The sequence below is a fragment of the Ixodes scapularis genome, unplaced genomic scaffold, assembly GCF_016920785.2.
Source record: "Ixodes scapularis isolate PalLabHiFi unplaced genomic scaffold, ASM1692078v2 PGA_scaffold9__187_contigs__length_104089568, whole genome shotgun sequence".
In the NCBI taxonomy this organism is placed as follows: Eukaryota; Metazoa; Arthropoda; class Arachnida; order Ixodida; family Ixodidae; genus Ixodes; species Ixodes scapularis.
This window is the reverse complement of record NW_024609884.1, coordinates 18,067,924-18,079,474: the sequence shown is the minus strand read 5'-3', so window position 1 is coordinate 18,079,474 and position 11,551 is coordinate 18,067,924.

Below are 11,551 nucleotides of genomic sequence, written 5' to 3'. Positions count from 1 at the left end.
CCCACAAACAGACAACAGGATTGATAAATGGGCCACTGGACATCATCCGGGTAGGCTTCATATTCCCCGGGATTCTATTCTGCGGTTCCTCCAGCAGCCATGTCTTATCATCACTCATCCACTTTTCCTGTGTTTACCCGTCGTCGCTCCTTTTCTCGGCGTTGCCACCTCCTTTATCAGCATTACGGTGCATCAGCGTACCCTCTCCGCCGCTAATCGCCTGATTGGATAGCTGCCATTCTTTATTGAGGAAGAAGAAGATAGATGGACATGCACCGGGGAGACTCTTTTAGTCGCGACGCCAAAGGGCGCTGGCGGCAATGAACCATTTGTGCGGTAATCACCCTCCAGGGTGTGGTCATCGCCTTTGTAAACCACGTACGCTCCATTTCCACTCCGGTGGCTGGCTACCTTTTGTTTTTCTCCACAGAGGTCATGCAAAGTCAGGACCATTAAAGTGCGTCGCGGAAAATAACGCTGTGTGGTCATGGCGAAAGAAACAGCAAACATCTGCTTGATGTAATGCTGCACGAGGAATGGAATCATTTGACACATTAAAAACAACACAGAAACGATGACTAATTCGCAGTCTTCGAGTCAGAGATTATAAGTTTCCATTCGCTGAGTTTAGTTCCAAGTAGTGATCACCGATCCTGATTGATCGCGTTATTATAAGTGATTATACCTTATTTTAGAGTTTTGTGAGAGGAGTGGGCTCAGGAGCACGATTTTAGAATGTGCTTTCCTTCGAGAAGTGCTTGGGAAAGCAGTTTACAAGGCTGCTTTCATGCTCCTGGACATTTGATAGTGTGCAAAGAGGTGAGGTAGTTATAGTTAGATTATTTTTCCACTCATAAAAGAGAAGGCTGGTGATTTTCCTTATGCTGGCCGAGCATGTCCGCCATATACTCCCCCCTCAGCCCCCCCCCCCCCTCCCCCCCCCCCCCCCCCGGGCACCCTTCATTTGTAAATTGTCTCTGGCATGGTTACAAAGCGGCGTCATACTCTTCTCCTGCTTGTTGTGGGCTCATGTTTTCGCCACTCCAGCTCTAAACAGAACCAGTGATCTTCGGACCACAGTGCATCGGAAGCTCAAACTTGCTTGGAATTACTTCTTTCCTTTTATTTGTCCCTCTCCCAAAATACCATGTAGCGACTCGTCCCTGAATGGGTTGTTTGTTTATCTCGGGTGTTTGCAAACGGGGGTGCTCCTTTGCCGGCACCTCAAAAGAAATAAGCATTAAAAAAGTAACAAAAATAAATGCTTTATGTACACAACAAGATGATGTCTCCGTATGCATTCAAGTTGTAGCTTGCTATCTCGCCAGAAAATTTATAAGGATTAATGAAACAGAGGACGGGATAAAATAAGCATGGAGATATTGAGTTCCTATACAAACATCGCACGTAATGCCTGATATTCGGTCAGCAGCATCATGTTGTTTCAGTAAGCATAGTTTGCTGCTCGGGCGCATTTTCGCGCAAAACGCATATACCACGTTCTTTCTTTTTTTCTTTTTTTATTAATACAGTGCTTTACGATTCGCATGGCAATATTATATTACATCTCCATTTCTTATCTAACCGAATATCAGATTAATGACACAAAAGCTATTAGGCAGGAAATATAAAAATGAACTGAATGACTTCAAACCCATTCTTTGCAAGCATCGTATGGACTCTAAGAAATGCCTGCACGTTTACTTACCCGCAAAACACTTAAAGAGCCAATCTCTGCGATCTACGCAATCAGTTCAGCGAATGATGAGGCGGAACATCTGTATAGACAAAAAAAAATGAAGTCTGCGCTGTGGCATTACTCAATGCAAAGCGTCATACTTGCATTGCGTAATGCCACAGCGCAGACTTCATTTCTAGGTCTAAACGGATGTTCAGCCTCATTCGCTGAGCTGATTTCCTAGATCGCAATGATTGGCTCTTTGAGTGTTTTGCGGGTAAGTAGGCGGGCGGGCATTTCTTAGAGTGTATACTAGACAAAAACCATCCATGGCTGACCCCATTCTTCTCTATTTTTCAAAAGTATTTGACAAGGTTAATCATAAGTTACTAAATCTTAAACTTTCTTCATTAAACGTAGATCCTAATTTGTTAACCTGGTTGGAATGCTTTCTTACCAACCGCTGTCAATATGTAACTCTAAATGACAATAGTTCTTCCCCGACTGATGTAGTATCGCGCGTACCTCAAGGTTCGGTTTTATGCCCGCTTCTTTTTCTAATATTCATTATTGATTTACCAAGTTGTGTTTTTCCTCCATGCATTTAAACACGGATGACTGTGTAATTTATCGGGAAGTTCATGATGATGACGATGAACGCCTTTTGCAATCTGATTTAAATAATATTACTCTTTGGTGCTAAAATGGCGTATGGAACTAAACTCTAACAAATGCGAACTAATAGAGGTTTCCCGACAAGGCGCGTGCCCTACAGCATATTCGCTGACCGACATTCAACTGGAATCCGTAAACTCAAACCGTTATCTAGGTGTTACTATATCATGGACATTAACCCGGAAACCTCATACACTCTAAAAAAAGCCCGTGCGTCTGCTTTCCCGCACAACACTCGGAGAGCCAATCACCGCAACTTACGGAGACAGCTCAGCAAATTACGATGCCAAAACGTATGTTTAGACGAGAACACACAGTCTGAGTTGTGACATTAAGCAATGCAAGAGTGACGTTTTGCATTGCTTAATGTCACAACTCAGACTGCGTTTTTTGGTCTAAACATATGTTTCGGCATCGTCATTCGCTGAGCTGCCTCCGTAAGTTGCGGTGATTGGCTCGCCAAGTGTTGTGCGGGAAAGCAGGCGCACGGGCATTTTTTAGAGTGATAGCTATACAATAATAGCCCCGTGAGTCTACTTTCCCGCACAACACTCGGAGAGCCAATCACCGCAATTTCCGGAGGCAGCTCAGCGAATGACGATGCCGAAACGTATGTTTAGACCAAAAGACGCAGTCTGAGTTGAGACATTAAGCGATGCAAGCGTGACGTTCTGCATTGCCTAATGTCTCAACTCAGACTGCGTTTTTTGGTCTAAACATACGTTTTGGCATCGTCATTCGCTGAGCTGCCTCCGTAAGTTGCGGTGAAGTAGACGCACGGGATTTTTTTTAGAGTGTATAACGAAACTTCATACCGGCCCCAGTAGACTTAAAACATCTTCTTTATAACACTCTTGTACGGTCAAAACTAGAATACGCAGATTTTATTTGGAATCCTAACCACGCCGTTTTACATAAAGCTCTCGAACTGGTTCAAAAAAACGCCGTTCGTTTCATTCTGTCTAATTACAATCGAACAGCCAGCATATCATCAATGAAGTCCAGTTTGTTGTTTCCTTGTTTGTCATTGCATAGAAAGTTTTTTCGACTTTTCCTGTTTCATAAAGTGTATCATCATCAGTCGTTACGAGACAATTTTTTTACATTGCCTAACTCTAACTCTTCCCATGTGGACCATCAGAATAATGTTGGATTAACACGTTGCCAAACGAACACCTTTTTTATTAATTTGTCCCGCATACATCCCACGACTGGAACCACCTTCCAGCAGATTTCGTAACTATACCCAATTATTTTATTTTTCGCCAATCTCTCTTTACATTTACGTTTGATGAACCAACATGAGTCATTTGGTTTTGTTTATTTTGTTCGTAACAGATGCAGCTTTCAGCTTTTGTCAATCAGAGCGTATTTTTGAGGTCTGAGATTCTCGCCGCATCTTTTTGTTTGTCTTTTCGTTGTTTTTTGCTTTTCCTTTTTTTTCTACAATGCTTGGGCGCTTGAGAGTATGTACAATAAATACATATATAAATAAATAAACCCTATTGAGGCTCCCACGTATCACGTAATTGTTCTATACAAACTAGCACGTCGTCATCAATGCAGCACTTACAAGTTTGAATAAGATTTTTTTTTGTTCTTTCTGCGTGCGCTTGCGGAGTAGGTTCCAAAGATGGAACTGTGAGCCGAACTTCTTTAATCCTCGTGGCATGTATGTACACTGAACAGTAAGATATGAAATTGATGAAATATTGCCTAAACCTTTTACCAATTTTTAATTTAAATTTAAAAATAAAATTTAATTGAAATGAAATTAGTACAAAAGAATGGGCGAATTATCGTGCAACTGTGTGATCAGCTGGGCCTACCAGAGGTTGTGTATCGTCATGCAAAGTTTGGATAGACACAAAATCATGAAACTGTTCCCCTATTCAATGACTACCCGAAACCGTCGTGAACCGTAGGTTTTTTAATCTCTTATTTTTATTCGCTCTTTTGTTCTTGATTTACTCTCGAGGGCTTTGGATTTTAAATAATTTTAATGAATTCAGTATATCTAATTAGATATGTTTTATTTTGATGAGCTTATAAAGAACAATAAGCCTAAAAAGTAAAACAATGTCATAGGAACAAAACGAAAACATGTACAAAGCCCCCCCAAAAAAACGTCATAATTATGCACACACAATTCGCTCGATTGCATGTCGAAAATTTCTCATGTCACAAAAACTGCGTGTTATACAGGGTGTCCCCCCCCCCCCCCAAAAAAAAAAAAACTCAAAATTTGTTTGTTTAATAGGTTTTTTTTTCTTTTCTTTTTTTTTTCCCCGCAAAAATAAACTAGGCATCGCCGAATCCTCATTCTCCGCCTAAAGGTAGTGCTAGAGGTCCGACCCAGATACCAACGTTTCAGCACAAGCCGATATTTTATTTAAAAATTACAAATGATTTTCTGAAACTTTCGTTGGGAAAATGGGGTCCATTTTCGAACGTTTACGGTTTCTGGCGCCCATAGAGCTTCATGTATTCGAAAACTCCGTCGGCCGCCAAGCTCCCAACGATATTTTCAGAAAATCACCTACAACTTTTGAATAAGATATCGGTTCGTGCTGAAACTTTGGCACCTGGTTCTGATCTCTAGCGCAGCACTTGGGCGGAGAATGAGCGTTCGGCGATGCCTAGTTTATTTCGGCAATAAGAAAAAAAAAAGGGTAAATCGTTTTGGGGCATCCTGTAGATTTGTCTCGCGTATTAGTCAAGCCTATAAAAATAAATACATTAAACTCGTGGCGCATGGTTCCAGCAGATTCTTTCGGTCAACATTACATCTCGACTAATCAAAGCCCGCGCACTAGAATTGTGACGTCATTAGAGCGAGATGGAGCGCAGACCGAAATCGACCTGTTTCTCTCGACCAGGGGGCGCGAGTGCGCCCGTAAGACGCGTTCCATGTAATGCTTGCATCGAGCATAAAGCGCAATCGCAGCGTTTGATTATGCACGAGCCACGGCCGTTTACAAGCGTCCGTCAGCATCTGTTTATGCGCGGTAAGATAGCGTTTGAAAGAACAAAAGGGTTTTAAATTAACGAAAGAGGAATGCAGCTCGCACCGTCCTATCAAGACGATAGAAGTGCTTTTCTTTTAGCTTTTTTTCTTCTTTTTTTTATGCGAAATTTTTATTTAACGAGAAATCCTGTCAGCTTAGTAACCGCGAGAAACGTGAAAAAGCTGAATGACGCGCAACCGAACGGCGCCCTAGAAATAGTATTCGATATTGCCCGCCAGAGGCCCTGCCCAAACATGAGAGCTCTAGTCCCACTGGCTACGAGCGCTGCTTCAACGCTAGAGGCTAGCCCTGGTGTACTGTCAACGCGTCGAAGGACGCGTGGTGTCTGGCTCGGGCCCAATTGTCAAGTTGTCGCCATCCTGGAGCGATGATGTTAGTTGGAGGTAGAAGAAGCTGTTGACAGGTTTTGACTGTTTTATTCTCGCGGACCATCTTTTCTGGCACTCCAGAAGATGCGAAGACCGCGCGTGCACACATCTGTTTGGCACTCAGAGTGCGGGAGCGCATGGGTGCTGTAACGTAAGCTCCGAGCGCCGAACGAGTAGCGAATGTAGTAACGCGAGCTTTGAGTGCCGAGCAAGCAGCGTCAGTTAATGGTCCTCACGCGCCGTGAGAAGCTATGTACGGCACGCAGCTGACGTCATGGCCTCGAGCCTATAGGAAAAGAAACTCTGGAAAATTAACGTTCTCCTTCTGTTAAACGGTCGTTACTCGTCACTCTTATTACACTGACGACGAGGATGGGATCGAGTACACGTTTCACACTGCACAGCTGCTTCGATAACAAAGAAAGGCTGCATGGTGTCGGCGAACGCCAAAGGCCAGGACTTGCTAATGCAGGTCATCAGAGGTGCGGCTGTCACGGTAGTACCAGAAACCGTGTACAAGTCCAAGTCCAAGTTTCAACATGTGAAATGTGAGTAGGCGCCACTGGTGTTGAAGACTTACACAGAGCTGAAAATGCGTAGCTTAGGGCAGTGCCACGTCACAGCGCGCTACGAATAGCAGTGCTCCGCACTCGGAGCTTCTGGTACACAAACGTTCCTCCCCCCTTAGTAAGCAACACATCACTTTCTGCAATCCGAGAGTCTAAACCGCTCTGGTGGGAGACGCACGCGCGCACTTCGTTTTTGCACAACGTTTGGCCCTCAGTTGATGGTGGCGGGCCCGATGGCAGTGTTGCGTCAGAGGAAGTCGCCAGGAGATCGCATGTCGGAGGAACCAGCGAAAACGCTGCAGTGGTCGTGTTGTCCGCGCGCAACAGTGCATTGTCCGGCTCCTGGGCTCTCGGCAGACCAGCTGGCTGTTGCAGCTGCGGAGGTGGTGCAGACTGATCCTGCCGCGGCAGCAAGGGAACCGGTCGGGCTGAGGAATGGCGCCAGTGACCAGTGTCAGCACATTTAATTTCTTTTCATTTAATATACCCTTATGTCTCCCTCAGGGGGCTTTGCATAAAGGGGGATAAATATCAATATATATTAAAACTCACGAAGAAAAACATAACAAAAGGTTTAGTTTAAATTACACGCTGTGAAGAGCGACAAGGGCTGCCCGGAATGTGCTGGGCTCGTCTGTTGTTATGATATTATTAGGGAGTGAATTCCAGTCGGTAATAAACAGCTGTAAAGGAAGGGGGGGGGGGGGAGGGAGAGAGAGATTTCTACATGTTAGTCTGAGGAGTGGCGACGTGAAGTTTCCGTGTGTTCTATGTGCGTGGCGAGGTGGGGCTGGCGGATCGGAATACTTTTTTTTTTTTTTTTTTGGATGGCGAGTGATACTATAATTTGTGCAGGGCAATCAATCCTGACATCTTCCGACGGTCTGCAAGAAGTGGAAGCTTAAGTAGCTGGGTTCGTGCTGTAATGCTTATGCGAGTGTAGTTGCGAAGTATGGAGCGAGTAGCTCAGATTTGTATGGCTTGTAACTTATCGATCAGATATGACTGATGCAGATTCCAGATGGCAGATGTATATACAAGCTTGGGTCGAATGAGACCTGAATATGCGATCAGTTTTGTGTCCCGCGTTGCAAGGTACACTCTAAGAGATGCTTGCGCGTCTACTTACCCGCCAAACACTCAAAGAGCCAATCTCTGCGATTTATGAAATCAGCTCAGCGAATGATGAGGCTGAACATCCGTTTAGACCTCAAAATGAAGTCTGCGCTGTGGCATTACGCAATGCAAGCATGACGCTTTGCATTGCGTAATGCCACAGCGCAGACTTCCATTTTAGGTCTAAAAAGATGTTCCGCCACATCATACGCTTAACTGATTTCGTTAATCGCAGCTGTTGGCTGTTTGAGTGTTTGGCGAGTGAGTAGACGCGCAGGCCTTTCTTAGAGTGTAGTGGTGTCGACTCAGAAAACCGAGGGTTTCTTTAGCCTTTGCAATAATAATTTATGTGAGGCTCCCATGAAAGGTTGGAGGTGAAGTGGACCCAAAGATATTTGTGTGTAGGAAAATGTTCAATATACGGTATTAAAAATGGTGTAGTTAAACTGCGTTGATCTCGGTTTTGTATTTAATTTGAGAAAATTGGTTTTGTAAACATTAATTTTCACCTGCCACTCTTCACACCATGTCTCCAGACATTTCAGGTCATTCTGCAAAAGTACACAGTGATCCAGCCTTTCTATTAAACAGTTTTAGTATAGCGTTGCTGGCTCTTACGTACGCAATACGCAATAGTATAGCGTACGCTAAAAACGACCCGCTCGGACCGATTTTAATTGTGCGTTACGTTTCCGAGTGAACACCTCGCATGATCTTTGTTAAATTTGCCAGAGTCACAGAATTCCGCGTGCTTATAGCGCCACCATGCTCCTGAAAATGAATATCGCAAATGAAAACGTGTCCAATCATTTTATTCAAAGTCAAACCAAGCCGCAGCTGCCACGTCCAGCGTGCTTTTCTGCGGGGTACGGAGGCTACGAGTACGAGTGCGTAGCCAAATTCGATCACGGAGCCTCCGTCACTAGTCCCGTGGAAATACAACCTTTCATCAATGCTATCGCGGAATGAAATCGATGATCTACTGAAGTCCAGTGCATAGCGAGAACTTCGGCGATTTCTTGAAGAGTCGTTCGTTCGTCGACGATGAACTGAGCGAATAGGGGGCATTCACTGGACGACATATTTGAGGGTGCTGTTGAGAGCGCATGCTCAGAACGAGCTCACATTAATAGGCTGCTAAGACCGGCAATCTTGACGGTGCGGAATACACGTTACAAAAGAACCGTGGAAGCTTGTCATCTGCACGCGCTCAGCATTTGCGCACACGGCTATGGCCGCCAGTGAATACTCCCTCTAGGCCTAGCGTCAAGCAGATCGCAGCGTTGACGCACAATTCGAGCGGTGAGCACTTTCACGGTGCACTCTTTCAGCTGCACGGCGATCTGATTCGACCGCGGTACGTCCCGAAAAGTAGTGCCGCGCTGAACACCACGTTATTTCACCGTTCGCGTAACACAGAACGTAGAGAACACCACGACGCCCTTGCTGCGCCAGTCAAGGTAACCGCCATCGTGAAACTGGCGCTCTCGTTGGGCCCGAGATCTCTCGAGAGCTTCCCGCAAGGCCCGCTAGCCCGCAACGCAACATCCCCAGCGTTGCGTGCGTACGCAGTACGCTAGTCCTTCCACTGCGTTCTGAGCATGCGCCCTCACAACCCGTAATTTCCTTGCGTACGCAAAGCTATAGCCTATAGCGTACGGTCCACTAAAACCGTCTCTTTTCCGATAGCTCACGCAGTCGTCGGCATATAATCTTATTATAAGTTGACAAGTAATTTACATATATAAGGAACAGCAATGGACCGAGCGGGGTTCCCTGAGGCACATCCGGTTTGGCATTCTGTTGTGGAGAATCTTTATCGATATAATGAACGCTTTGTGTATGTTTAAAAGTAAAAAAAAAAAAAGAAAAAAACTAAAATCCACTCAATTACATCCTAGATAAGGAAGTCTACGTGATTTCGTGCGTCACTAAACAAGGACACCGTAGGCCACAGATTGGGCACAACCACGGCGTCATCGTTCGGCAAGTAGTCATGTCCAATCAGTGAGAGCACGACTCCTAGACGAACGCTGACGCCGTAGTCGTGCCGTCAGTAGCCTACGGTGGCCTTGTTTAGTGACGCACGAAATCACGTAGACTTCCTTATCTAGGTGTTGTTACCAGTGTGAACAAAACGGATTTGCCCTGCCACGCGCACAAGATTGGTCACCGGGCTCACGGCCTGCATCACTGCGCCGTCCTCCCACAGAATGTCTTCACCATGCGCAGATTTCGTCAGCACTTTCTCCCCCCAGAGCTAATACGAGTTCCGCGCCTTTGTGCTTATATCATGGCTCTTAAACACTCGGCTCTTTGTTAGACATGTATAAAGTCCGACTTAGTAGGATAATTTCACTCACGATTGCTGTTTAAAAAACAGTTCGACTGGTGTCTTTCCAGTCACCGAAAGTTTCAAGTCACTGGATGGGGGCTGTTTTTATAACTCATCACAAAACTGTCCAGACCCTTCGACAGTGACAGACAATGAAACCCTGGCTTCGTTGGCAAAAATCGTTGTCCCCATTATAGGTGGTGCTGCGTCCGCACGCGCCAGACAGTTCCATCAGAACAAAGTAGTAAACAAAATTACACGTCAAACCGTTTTTTTTTCCCTGTTTGATATAAGCGCGATCAAATGTATTCATGGCGACAACTCAATCCTTGGAATGCTTGCCTTTGGCACGCACCAAGCAGCTCAAAGCAATAAAATTGTAGAGTTGCAGGCGCAATGTTTCAAAATAATCTCTGACGAGCCATTCATCCGGTATCCGGAGGAAATCCCTCCTCCCCTCCCGGGCCCGATTCTATCTGGACGAGCATCGTGTCGACGTTTGGTCGTGTAACACTATATTGCGTGACGCAGTGTCCAAATTGCTCATCTACAGCGGAGACACCAGACGCGCCTTGAGGCAGATTAGCATCTTGATGTCTAAACTTGCATGCGACATAATAGAGAGCTTTAGAATGGACGCTTTGGGTCTCCCAAGTTGTTCGGGGGATACCATCCCATGCTTTGGGGACCCCTATTCTAAAAATTTCTCATTACTTTTAGGATGTTAGGATCTACCACAGGCGTCTCAAACACGCGGCCTGTGGGCCGCATGCGGCTCGCGACTCGCTGGAGCGCGACCCTCAAGCAACCGGCTGTGAGCTTTTGTTCCTATGCCTCGGGCGGTAGAAATCGCATACGCCCTAACAATCTTATGTCGCCGATTCATTTCCGCTCGCAACGTAAGTCTGCTCTTATAACGTACTCAAATAGTGTATACTATTCAGTGTTCCTTTTTTTTTCTTCTTGTGCTTAGTTTTAATTTTTGACGAAGGGACAATTAGTCTATTACATTGTGCGCGGCGGACGGAGCAGCATCTCAGCGAGAGGCTTTGGGAGTCAAGGGACTCGAGAAGAACGCCACGACGTCAGCTGAGAGTGTGTCCCGTCACCACCTGAGCGGGCAGACGGAGGGGCAATAGCCTGTTGCCGTGTGCGCGGCGGAGGGAGCGGCATCTCAGCGAGAGGCTTCCGGAAGTCAAGGGACTCGAGAAGAACGCCAGGACGTCAGCTGAGGGTGCGCCCTATCACCACCTGAGCGGCAAGACGGAGGGGCAATAATAGGGAGTTTTCGTAGATCGTTTTGGCAATCCCGCAACTCTTTCCGCAACCCGCTACGATACCCGGGACTGTAAAGTCAAGGCCATGGGCACGCAGGCGCAGTAGCGACTTCTTCGTTGCAGAGGGCTTAGCGGAGGGGGAAGTGCGGTCAACAAAAACTCCCTAATAGCCTGTGCGTTGTGAGCGGCAGACGGAGCGACATATCAGCGAGAGGCTCCGGCGGCGGGAGTCGAGGACTCTAGACGGGCGGAAGGAAGAAGGGGACGACCCGCTGTCCCACCCACCGCGTGAAATCCAAGAGGAAGGCGGCGAGAGCCAAGGCTCAACATTGAAGCAGCAGCTGGCTGCTATTGTCAACGCCTTTAAACAGACTTCAAAGCAAGACGACGGGTAGACGCTGACAGCTATCGACAGCGGGGATCGGCGGAGGGACCTCAATCGTCTACGGATCGAGAACTATCATGTATCAAGCGCCCAGGAGGACCGCGCGTCGCGGCGGAGAC